Source organism: Babylonia areolata, chromosome 7 (genome assembly GCF_041734735.1).
Source record: "Babylonia areolata isolate BAREFJ2019XMU chromosome 7, ASM4173473v1, whole genome shotgun sequence".
Taxonomy (NCBI): Eukaryota; Metazoa; Mollusca; class Gastropoda; order Neogastropoda; family Buccinidae; genus Babylonia; species Babylonia areolata.
In genome coordinates, this window is record NC_134882.1 from 27,711,699 (window position 1) to 27,723,802 (window position 12,104).

Genomic DNA, 12,104 nt, shown 5'->3' on the forward strand with positions numbered 1-12,104 from the left:
TCTGTTCTTGCGCAGTTTGCGCAGCACTAGAATACCCGTTCAGCGTGGCACTACACGCGTGTATGAACTAGTATTTCAAAGAAGGGACTGTGAGACGAATTCTGAACGCGTGTTCTTCTCCTTCTTCTGTGTTCGTCAACTGCAACTCCCAGATCCATCCACGTGTACGAGTGCGCTTTTACGCGCATGTCAGTTTCCATCCCGCCATGTAGGCAGCCATATTCCGTTTCCGGGAATGTGCAAGTTGGGCATGTTCTTATTTCCGTAACCAACCGAACGCGGACATGAATTGTGAGATCTTTAACGATCGTATGTTGGTATTCTGCATGCTTACACCTGAGAAGATAGATAGGTAGATAGATAGACAGATACATCCATCCATACATACAGACAGACAGATAGACATACATAGGTAGGTAGGTAGGTAGGTAGATAGATAGATAGATAGATAAACCATGCTTAAGAAATACGTGAACGGAACTGCCAGATAACACATTTCTGTCAAAACCGGAGAGAAGGAAATAGATGTGCCCAGTTATCCGCTCAAAGCTGAATGCTGCAGGACTTGGTTGTGGATTCGTTGTTGTGTTTTGTGCTACAGTGCATTCATCTAAACTTTACACCCTGTTCCCAGCTGGTTAAAATGGTTAACGGTCCCATCAGTGGAATTTTACGTCAACTGGGGCAATGAATTCATAACCAATGTGTCAAAGACACGGGATAGCAAGGCGGGGCCCAATCCTCTCCTTACATCGTTTCAAATCCCCCCCCCCAACTGAAGGCAGGCACCATGCAAACCTGTGTGGAGCGCGAGAACTCGGAGAATAGTGCCTTCTCGAAGGACACAGCACCAAGCCGAATCGGGGCTTCCAACCCTGATCACTAGTGAACACTGCATCAGTCACAAGTCCAAAGCCTAACCGACTCAGCAACGGCACTCATTCCTGCTGTCTTGACTTCTGACTCGAAACGTCGCTTTTATCTTCATCTTAGGGTACCTTTCATTTTAAACCATCTTTTATCATTTATAACTTCGTTTTAAAAAAAAAGTCCAGCAGTCACCATTTTTTTCATCTGCGACACCTTGAATTGACTTCGGCAAGGCAAGGCAAGACAAGGCAGGCAAGGCAAGGCAAGGCAAGGCAAGGCAAGGCAAGGCAAGGCAAGGCAAGGCAAGGCAAGGCAAGGCAAGGCAAAAGCAAAACGTTTATTTCTTGTGCCCTCTGGGGGCCACGAAACGTTCCATACATATATAGTTTAGATATACCATACAAACGTAATCGTAGTCGTCGTAGTCGTTCAGTGAGGGTTTTACTCATGTAGCGCTGCGGGCAGTTTCCCGTTGAACCATTGACCTGTATCACAGTATAATCATACACCTTAGTGCTCTGAACACAGCCCGGGACGAGCACTGAGGAGCGCAGTGGTCAAACGGGGAGCACGAGAGGCAGGACGTGACACGCAGGAAGCGCGCGCGGGGTCATGCAGCGCCAGGAGAGGTCAAACCCGAGATAGTGCTCACGAGCACTGACAACCAAGCCACTTGACGGACGAGAAGCTTCCCACCATCTGTGCACTGTATTAATCTGTAATGCCAGCCCGACGGCGAGCATTATTAATCTCCAGCTCACGTTGTCTAAACAGGAAATGAGATAATCGTTGAACTTTTTTTTTTTTTTTTTTTTTTATTTTAGACAGTTGCTTTGTTGAATGATGACATGTTTATGTGGACTAGATGTGTGGGGGTAGAGGGGTGTGGGGCATGGGGGGAGGTGATGAATGTGTGTGTGTGTGTGTGTGTGTGTGTGTGTGTACACTGAATCCCGTGTCAACTACACTTCAACTGTTTGGGATTTAAGCAAGCGACAACGATCTCAAGCAGCTACGTTGTCTACGCAGGCGTGCCACGAAATCAATTCTTCTAAAACCGTCATCTTTATCCACATATGATTAGACACAGTTGAATATTATCCCGCTTTAATCGGACCTTATTCTTAACAAGTCACATCTTATGTTTGAATTTATGTTTGGTACTGCTCCTCCTCCTCTTAGAAGCAAATTCGTAACTGACCTAATCCGCCATACACACAAGATCATAGTATCACTCCAAACAGTCGATTTTTTTTTTATAATCTAGTCTGATTTATTAAGGAGGATGCTTGTGGAATGTATTGTTAATTACTATTCAAATTAATGGGGGGGGGGGGGAAAAAAAAAAAGTGCCTCACTGAAAAAATCACTCGCGAACATCTCATGAAGAACTTAAATAACACAACTCATAATAATTATTGTGTATGACTGTAATCTCTCTCTCTCTCTGTATTTATCTCTCTGTCTCTCTCTGTATCTCCCTGTCTCTCTCTCTCTCTCCCTCCTTTCCTCCCTCCCTCTCTCTCTCTCTCTCTCCCTCCTTCCCCCCCTCTCTCTCTCAACATCTCCCTCTTCCCTTACCTTTCACCATTATGTTGTACATGCCCAAAGTGATGAAACCATGTGGCAAACGTAACACAACAATAGCGGGGGAAAAACAACATTTTCTCACCCATATGCCTCAACACACACACACACACACACACACACACACACACACACACATACACAAAGAAAAAAAAAGACACGGACACACGGATAAGAAAAGTGGTTGTACGTGTGGAGGAGGAAGGGAAGTTCGCCCTTCCTATGAGTGCTTCATGCAGGTTGTATCGTTCATGTTAAAACACACAGGTAAAACAACAGTCTGACGCTTTTGTTATCTCAGCCACGATGATTGTCTGCTTGGTCTGTTGGTTGATTGTTTTGAGTTTCTGGTTGATTTCATTCGTTCTTGAGCTTACTTACTTACTTTCTTACTTACGTACCTGCCTGCCTACTTACCTACCTACCTACCTACCTACCTACCAACCTACCTACCAACTTCTTACTTACTTACCTGCGTACCTACCTACCTACCAACTTACTTACTAACCTACCTACCTACCAACGTCTTACTTATTTACCTACCTAACTTCCAACTTCTTACTTTCTTACTTACCTACGTACCTACCTACCTACGTATCTACCAAATTCTTACTTACTTACCTACCTCCCTACCTCCCTACCTACTTCTTACTTACTTATTTTTTACCTGCGTACCTACGTACCTACCTACTTACCTACCAACTTACTTACTTACCTACGTACATACGTACCTACCTATCAACTTCTTACTCACTTACTTACTTACCTACATACCTGCCAACTTCTTACTTACTTACTTACGTACCTACCAACTTCTTACTTACTTACCTACCTACCTACCAACTTCTTACTTACTTACTTACCTACCTACCTACCCACCTACCAAACTCTTACCTACTTACTTACCTACCTACCTACCAACTTCTTACTTACTTACTTACGTACCTACCTACCAACTTCTTACTTACTTACTTACGTACCTACCTACCTACCTACCAACTTCTTACTTACTTACTTACGTACCTACCTACCTACCTACCAACTTCTTACTTACTTACGTACGTAAGTACCTACCTACCTACCAACTTCTTACTTACTTACTTACCTACCTACCTACCTACCAACTTCTTATTTACTTACCTGCCTACCTTCCTACTAAGCGCGTTGGGTTACGCTGCTGGTCAGGCATCTGCTTGGCAGATGTGGTGTAGCGTATATGGTTTTGTCCGAACGCAGTGACGCCTCCTTGAGCTACTGAAACTGAAACTGAAACTACCTTCCAACTTCTTACTTACTTACCTACCTACCTACCTACCAACTTCTTACTTACTTACCTACCTACCTACCAACTTCTTACTTACTTACCTACCTACCTACCAACCTTATTTACTTACCTACCTACCTACCAACTTCTTACTTACTTAAGTAGGGGTCTCACCCCTCCTAGGTACACAGGCCGTCAGTTAGAGACCTCCACAGTCCCCTGTCCTGTGCCTTTCCTCTGTCTGGCTCCCTGCACGGCCCGCCTTCTTGGTGTCTGCCTGGAGGTCTGTACGCCAGGGCCGGGGTGCACGAGGCGATCTGTGCAGCGCTAAGTTTGCTTAGAGATAAGAATGTTCCTAAGTATATGGAATTCACTGTGGATTTGGGAACATTCTTAACGACAAGCAAACTTTGAGCTGCTAAGTTCCGGAACATTCTTGATGACAAGCAAACTTAGAGCTGTTAGGTCCGGGAACATTCTTAACCACAAGCAAACTTAGAGCTGCTAAGTCCGGGAACATTCTTAACCACAAGCAAACTTAGAGCCGATAAGTTCGGGAATATTCTTAACCACAAGCAAACTTATAGCTGCTAAGTCCGGGAACATTCTTAACCACAAGCAAACTTATAGCTGCTAAGTCCGGGAACATTCTTAACCACAAGCAAACTTACAGCTGCTAAGTCCGGGAACATTCCTAACGACAAGCAAACTTACAGCTGCTAAGCCCGGGAACATTCTTAACGACAAGCAAACTTAGAGCCGCTAAGTCCGGTAACATTCTTAACGACAAGCAAAGTTAGATCTGCTAAGTTCGCTCGTGCAACCCGCGCCAGGTGCTTCTCTGTCGGCCACTCTGCTCCAGTCCTCACGGGTTTCATGTCAGGTCCTGTCTGGTTTTCGTAGCGTGTGCACGATCCATCCCCATCTTCTTCCAATTTCGTTTTCAGCTGGCAGTTGTTGTGTCTTCTTCCACATACAGGTCGATCTTGCTGCTCTTGTCCGACCTGTGGATCTTGGGGAGTCTTCTCCGACAGCTGTTGATGGAAGTCTCGTCTGCATTCTGCAGAGGGCAGCCTTTGACATTCATTCTCCATGTCTCGGTACCATGTGGTACGCACTGACTTCACGTCGGATTTGAAAAGCCGGGTTTTAGTTTTGTTTTGACAACGCTGTGGGACTTCAAATGTTCTTGAGCTGTATAAAGGCTGCTCTGGCCATGTCAATTCTTGCTTTGACTTTAATCTGCAAATGTGATGCCCTGCTCGCTTGTCCATGGTGCTTCCAAGACATTTGAATGATACTATTTCCTTCAGCGCCTTAGCGTTTGTACTTAAGCGTTTCCTGATTTACAATGCCCCCGATCATGAGAAAAAAAAAAAACGACGTTTCATCTCTTTCTCTATCAAGAATATCTAAAGGAAAGAATGCGATTACAATAATAATGAAATTTGTTTTTTAAATCCCACTGCGAATGCTTCTTCCAGATCCACCTAATCAGATGAAAACACCGAACACTTCTCCAAGCACCGAGAACAAGAATAACCAAGCCGGGTTTCACGTGCACAGACAAATCAGCCGCACATCTGCTCCTGTCAGGTGCTCGGACAAAAACACACAGGTGTGTCCGCTTGGTGAGCTCGTGCGTGTGTATCGGGTTATAATGGTACTCTCTCCCTCTCTCTCTCTCTCTCTCACACTCTCACTCACTTCAATACTATAACATCCGACAGGATACCATACGACATACCGCTATACAATACAACACAACACAACACGGTTTCACATCCACTGTCAAACAAGGCAGGTAGTGCACAAACAGTAGCCCGAGTTTGCCTTGTTATTTACCCAACTCAAAAAAAAAAAAAAAAAAAAAGACCCTGACTTGCACACGAACTGATAAAGTAAAGCGGCGGAAAGAAGTACCTCACTAAGTACCTCCACGCTCTCTCTCCCTCTCCCCCCTCTCTCTCTCTCTCTCTCTCTCTCAGCAAACCATTTATGTTATCTCAGGTTTAAAGAGGGTTGTTTTCGTCAAACGTTTGGTGGTTTGCTTTGAAACACATTTGTAGCACTATTCCGTTACAAAGAGAAAATGTAAAATGATACTGATAACGTTTAAGATTGCTCTCGCTCGCTCGCTCACACACACACACACACACACACACACACACACACACACACTCACTCACTCACTCACTCACAACACACACACACACACACAGATATATATATATATATATATATATATATATATATATATATACATACATGGGAGATACAGACCCACAATAATAATGAACGAACAGATGAGCGATTAAACCGAAGCATATGGTGAACAAACGATCATGAAGCGAGGGTCACAAAAGACAAAACTGAAACAACCATAATAGCAAAGGGAAAAGGTGTCTGTGGGGTTCATACTGCTCCGTAGCAATGTCAGCTTCTTCACCTTTAGTTCAACACAATACAACTCCAGTTACAGAGTCAACATTTAAGTATTCACCAGGTCATACTCATCAGGAACACCGGACGATTGCTTACAGACTCCAAAACGAGCGTGCAAACAAGCGCTAACACACACACACACACACCACACCACTACACACCACACCACTACACACATCACACCACACGCACGCAGAAGAGAGAGAGAGAGAGAGAGAGAGAGAGACTCATTCACACACGTAAACAAGCACATCCACATTGTATTTTCTTCAGAACACAGAAAGAGAAGAGAAGAGAGATCGAGAGAAGGAGAGAGGGGTGGGAGACCGAGTAATAGACTGAGAGACAGACAGATAAAGACAGACGGAGACAGCTATGATACCGATAACGACAACAGTACGAAAACAACAACGACGACGACAATAACAATGGTCATATGAGCTAACCCAGTTTCAGTTTCAGGGAGGTGTCAAAACGTACTGACTGATCCATATACGCTACACCATAAGAACTAGCCTGCACAGAGAGGCTGCACAAGCACGCCGAAGGGACTTACCATGGTGATTGGAGAGACAGACCCCGACAGACCGTTTTCGACGATGTCATTGAAGTCCTATCACTGCAAAACTACGATGGCAAGTGTCTGTTCTTCACAACACCGAAGTAGAGTTTGGTGGCTACTGGGTGACGTCCTTGAGGTCACGTTGTCCAGGGCCTGAGTCCTATTTCACATCAATATCACACGTCTTCTTCAGACCGTGACTCTCTGATCACGACAACGGCAAGTCACCTCCTGGCTTTCTAACAGGCACCTATACCTTATCATATAAATTCTGACTTAACGTGCATGGTACCTGTACCTTCTTATTTCAGATTCCATCTTTTTGAACAGGTAAGTGGAACCTTCTTTCTTCTAAAAGCCTGTCTTCCTGGACCTCAGGTAAGTGGTACCTGTAACTTTTTCATTCAAAATTCTTCAGGTAATAATGTAACTGTATACTCTTTCATTCGCGATTCTTCAGGTAATAATGTAACCGTATACTTTTTCATCCGAAATTCTATCTTCCTGGGTTTCATGTAAATGGTAACTGCAACTTCTTATTTTAGACTGGTAACCATACCACCTGTTTCAGTTTCTGTCTTCCTGTGCTTCAGGTAAATGGTACCCATGGCTTCTCACTTTGCATTGTAACTATACCTTCTTATTTCAGATCACAGCCTTCCTGCACTTCAGGGAAAGTGTAACTATATCTTACTTCAGATTCTGTCTCCATGGGCTTCAGGTAAATGGTAACTACGGCTTATTATCTTAGATTGGTAACTATTCCTTCTTTTAGATTTTGTCTTCCTGGCAAGTGGCAGCTACACCTTCCTGCTTTAGATTTTGTCTTCCCGGACTTAAGGTAAGTGATCCCTATATCTTCTTACTTTGTAGTCTGTCCTTCAGTCTGAAACAAAACGCATTTAAAAGAAAACAACAAAAGGAAAAGACAAAACTTTCATTCTGAATCCGACTTCAGCTTCCCATATGCACAGAAACGAAACTTTCAAATACATGATTATGTATGGAACGCTTGTGTACGTGTCCAGCCAGTGACAGCTCACTGCCCAGCCACATCCCAAAACGGAGTATGGCTGCCTACATGGCGGGGTAAAAACGGTCATACACGTAAAAGCCCACTTGTATACATACGAGTGAACGTGGGAGTTGCAGACCACGAACGAACAGGAAGAAGAAGAAGACTGTCCAGCCCACTGACAAACTTAGGCCCAAGTGCTCTTGTAAAGCATGGGTACTGTCTCACCATAGAATTACTCTCCCACTCCGTTAACTTCTACAACTGGACGAAACAGCATGAAGACTTTTCCCCAGCAAACAACACCACAGTCACGCCAAAGAAATTCTAAAGGTATGGCTCTTCGTTTACGTCACAGGACAGGGTGCCAAAACTACCCTGAACATTCTCTGTTCAGGTGAAAGCTTACTTAGACTGTGCATTATTTTATTCACATACATGTTCATTTACATTATTTGCTGTGTAATGTCGAGTCACTGTCGCCGTGTTTTTGTTCCGTTTATAGTGTACCGTTCCTTTTTTTTTCTTCATTAATCCCCATCTGGTCTTTTTTTTCTTCTTTTTTTAAAAATTTAACATACACCTTGAACTTTCAAAGGTGTCCGTTTCAATGAACTGTGAGTGGATACTTTCTCAAATCCATCAATCACTTCTGGAAGCCTGATGACTGTTAACGAATTTCCAACGCGCACAGCAAAACTATCCTGAATTCTCTTTTCAGGTAATAGCTTAGATTCTGCATTATTTTATTCACATCATTATATTCATTTACATTACGTACTGTGTAATCTCGACACACTGTCACCATGTTTTGGTTTCCTTATCATTCTTTCGTTACTTTTTTATGAATCCCCATGTGGTCTTTTTTTTTTTATATACATAAACCTAAACCTTGAACTTTCACAGGTATCTGTTTCAATGATCTGTGAGTGGATATTTCTTCAAATCCACCTACCACTTCTGGAAGCCTGGTAACTGTTAATTTCCAACACGTTCAGCAAAGAGCACCGAACCGTGTCTCCTTCCCCACAGAATCCAGTCCACTACAAGCAGTGGCAGTGATAGAGAATCCCGGCCTGCAGGTTTTTCAGGCAGTGTCAGTGCACGCTCCAACCCTGGACCTGGTACAGCCAGCAAAATGGTCCTCTTTATCAGTAATGCCACTGCCTCTGGGGGCCACCCAGGGCACAGGGAGAAGGGAGAGAGAGAGGGGGTGGGGAGTGAGAGGGGAGAGAGAGAGAGAGGAGAGAGAGGGGAGAGAGAGAGAAAGAAAGAGACAGTGAGAGAGGGAAGAGAGAGGGGGACAGAGAGTAAGTGAGAGAGAGAGAGAAAAAGAGACAGAGAGAAAGAGACAGACAGAGAGAGAAGGGAAGAAGGGAGGGGAATGGGTTGGGGACGGATGGAGGAGTATTACTGGTCAGCAGATATTGACACTGCATGCGGGACAGATGGGAGGAAGGGAGAAGAGGGAGGGACAGAAGGGAAGGAGGGATGGGGAAGGATTATAGGGGGGAGGGGGGCGGTGGGGGGGGGGGGCAAGGGGAGTGGTCATCAGCTATTGACCGCTGCATGATTGCCGGGGTCTCACAGTGCTGCTCATGGAGATGACATCCCTGCACCATCAACCACTCACTCAGCCATTAGCATCGTGAAGGGGGGTGGGTGGGGGAGGGGGAGGAGAAGGGGGGGAGGAAGGGAGGTGCAGGATAATGGGGTGTGTGGGGGGTGGGACGAAGGGGGAGGAAGAGGAGTATTTATTTGACGCTGGGGTGTCGGGCGGGAGGGGGGGGTGCTGGGAGGGGGTGTGGGTGGGGGGGGGGGTTATGATCAATGGTGCTGGTGGCAGGACGTATTCTGTTCTCTCGCCAACGCCTGGGTTTGAGGTGAGGTGGGGGGCCGGTGGAGTGGGGGTGGGGTGGTCTGAGCGTTACAAGAGAGGTGATGAATAAATGATGACGAGGGTTTTTGTTTGGCTGGATGTTATACGTCGCGTTTCTTTCTTTGTTACCTTCGTTTGTTTGTGCCTCACCCCACCTCCACCCCTCCCACGTGCCCGGTGTGTGTGTGTGTGTGTGTGTGTGTGCGTGCGTGCGTGCGTGCGTGTGTGTGTGTGTGTGCGTGCGTGTGCGGTGTGTGTGTGCGCATGCATGTAGGGGGTGTTGCCTGCATACTTTTACGTTTTCAGTTTTAATCGCAAACGTAATGTATACATGTTTATAATTATGAGAAATGCTTAAGAAAAACCGTTTTATGATGTTAGTTTGTTTGCTCGGTTATTCGTGTGTGTGTATTATTGTTACTGATGTCCGTGTGTGTGTGTGTGTGTGTGTGTGTGTGTGTGTGTGTGTGTGTTGTGTGTGTGTGTGTGCGTGCGTGTGTGTGTGTGTGTGTGTGTGTGTGTGTGTGTGTGTGTGTGTGTGTGTGTGTGCTTTTAAATTTCGAACATTATTATTTTCACATCTCCAGTTTTAATCCATGAATTTTATGTACAAATATCTCTGTGATGAATATTGTAACAAAAACATGTAACGAAGTTTGTTTACTTTCTTTGTTAAAATGTATGTGTGTGCGTGCGCGCGCGTGCGTGTGTGTTTAAACTGCCTATATTTTTGTTGTTATTGCTATCATTTATTTCGTTAACTGTGTATATGTGATATATTATTTTGTTTACTTCAAGGCATTATCTCTTTCTAACTGTCACCTCTTAAATCTTTTTAAATAATATGTGCATGTTTGTGTGGGAGTGTTTGAGTGAATGCTTTGAATGCAAATGTAAAGCGCATAGGGCTTTAAGACTATGCGTTACAGAAATATGTCTTAATAGATAGATAGATAGACAGATATATACATACAGATAGATAGAGACTATGCGCTATGGCAAGACTTCTTTATGGACAGATAGATAGTAGGTAGATGGATAGCTCACAGAACGCCAGTGCCTCCCCCCCCCCCACCTGCAATCAAGATCGATGACACAGAGTTCAAGTCAGTCGACAAGTTTTGCTACCTGGGCAGCACCCTATGCAGCAACGGAGCCCTTGATGCAGAAGTGACGCTGCGCATCGCCAAGGCCAGCTCCGCCTTTGGCAGACTCAACAACAGGTTGTGGAACAACAAAGGGATCAGGCTCAGCACCAAAATCAAAACCTTCAGAGCTGTTGTGCTGACCACCTTGTACTGCTGTGAAACATGGACGACGTATCGCCGTCACATTCAACAACTTGAGCAGTTCCACCAGAGATGTCTACGAAAGATCCTCGGCATAAAGTTATCCGCATGACAGATAGCAGGATCCCGAAGATGCTATTGTATGGCCAGCTGAAGGAAGGTCACCGCGAACTTGGAAGACCCTGCAAGCGCTTCAAGGACACCTTGAAAACAAACCTCAAAGCCTGTGACATAGACATCGCTTCCTGGGAAACTGATGCCCTTGACCGCTCTCGCTGGAGGATGCTGTGCTCTAGTGGCATAAACAAGAGAACGCTGACCATTAAGGAGAAGCGTGACCGAAGGAAGCAGGGCTCAACTTCTGGAGACGTTTTCCCTTGCAACACCTGTGGAAAGTGCAGCGCATCCAGAATCGGCCTCTTCTCCCATATGAGGACACACACCGACAAATAAGCCTGCCTGCTTACTCATCCGTCGGTCTGACGGGAGACTCCATCAGACAGATGGATAGATGAATAGAGAGATAGAGATAGACAGATAACTAAATAGAGAGAGATAGAGCGATAATAAATAAACAGATAAATAAATAAATAAATCATTGCAGTGTTCCGCATACAGCAAGACATCCCACTCTCCCTCCCTTTCCCCCCCACCACCCGCACTCCACCCTTCCCCACCACTCTCCCCACACCCACACCCTCATACCAGACAAATCATAGGACAGGGAGGGAGGGAGGGAGGCTAGGAATCAATCATCGTTACAGCAGCCCGTGTCAGTCATGAACATCCCTCAGGCCTGACCTGGCTCCCAAACACGCAGTCTATCTCTCTCTGTCTGTCTCTCTTTTTGACTCACTTGTGTAAACAAAGTGAGTCTATGTTTTAACCCGGTGTTCGGTTGTCTGTGTGTGTGTGTGTGTGTGTGTGTGTGTGTGTGTCTGTGTGTCTGTGTGTCCGTGGTAAACTTTAACATTGACATTTTCTCTGCAACTACTTTGTCAGTTGACACCAAATTTGGCATAGAAATAGGAAAAATTCAATTCTTTCCAGTCATCTTGTTTAAAACAATGTTGCACCTCTGGGATGGGCACAAAAAAATAAAAAAGAAGCCTAATTATATGCAAACTGCATTTACTGTTATATTTATATTTTTTGTATTCTGTAAACTTGGCACTTTGACCTCTTATTCTGAC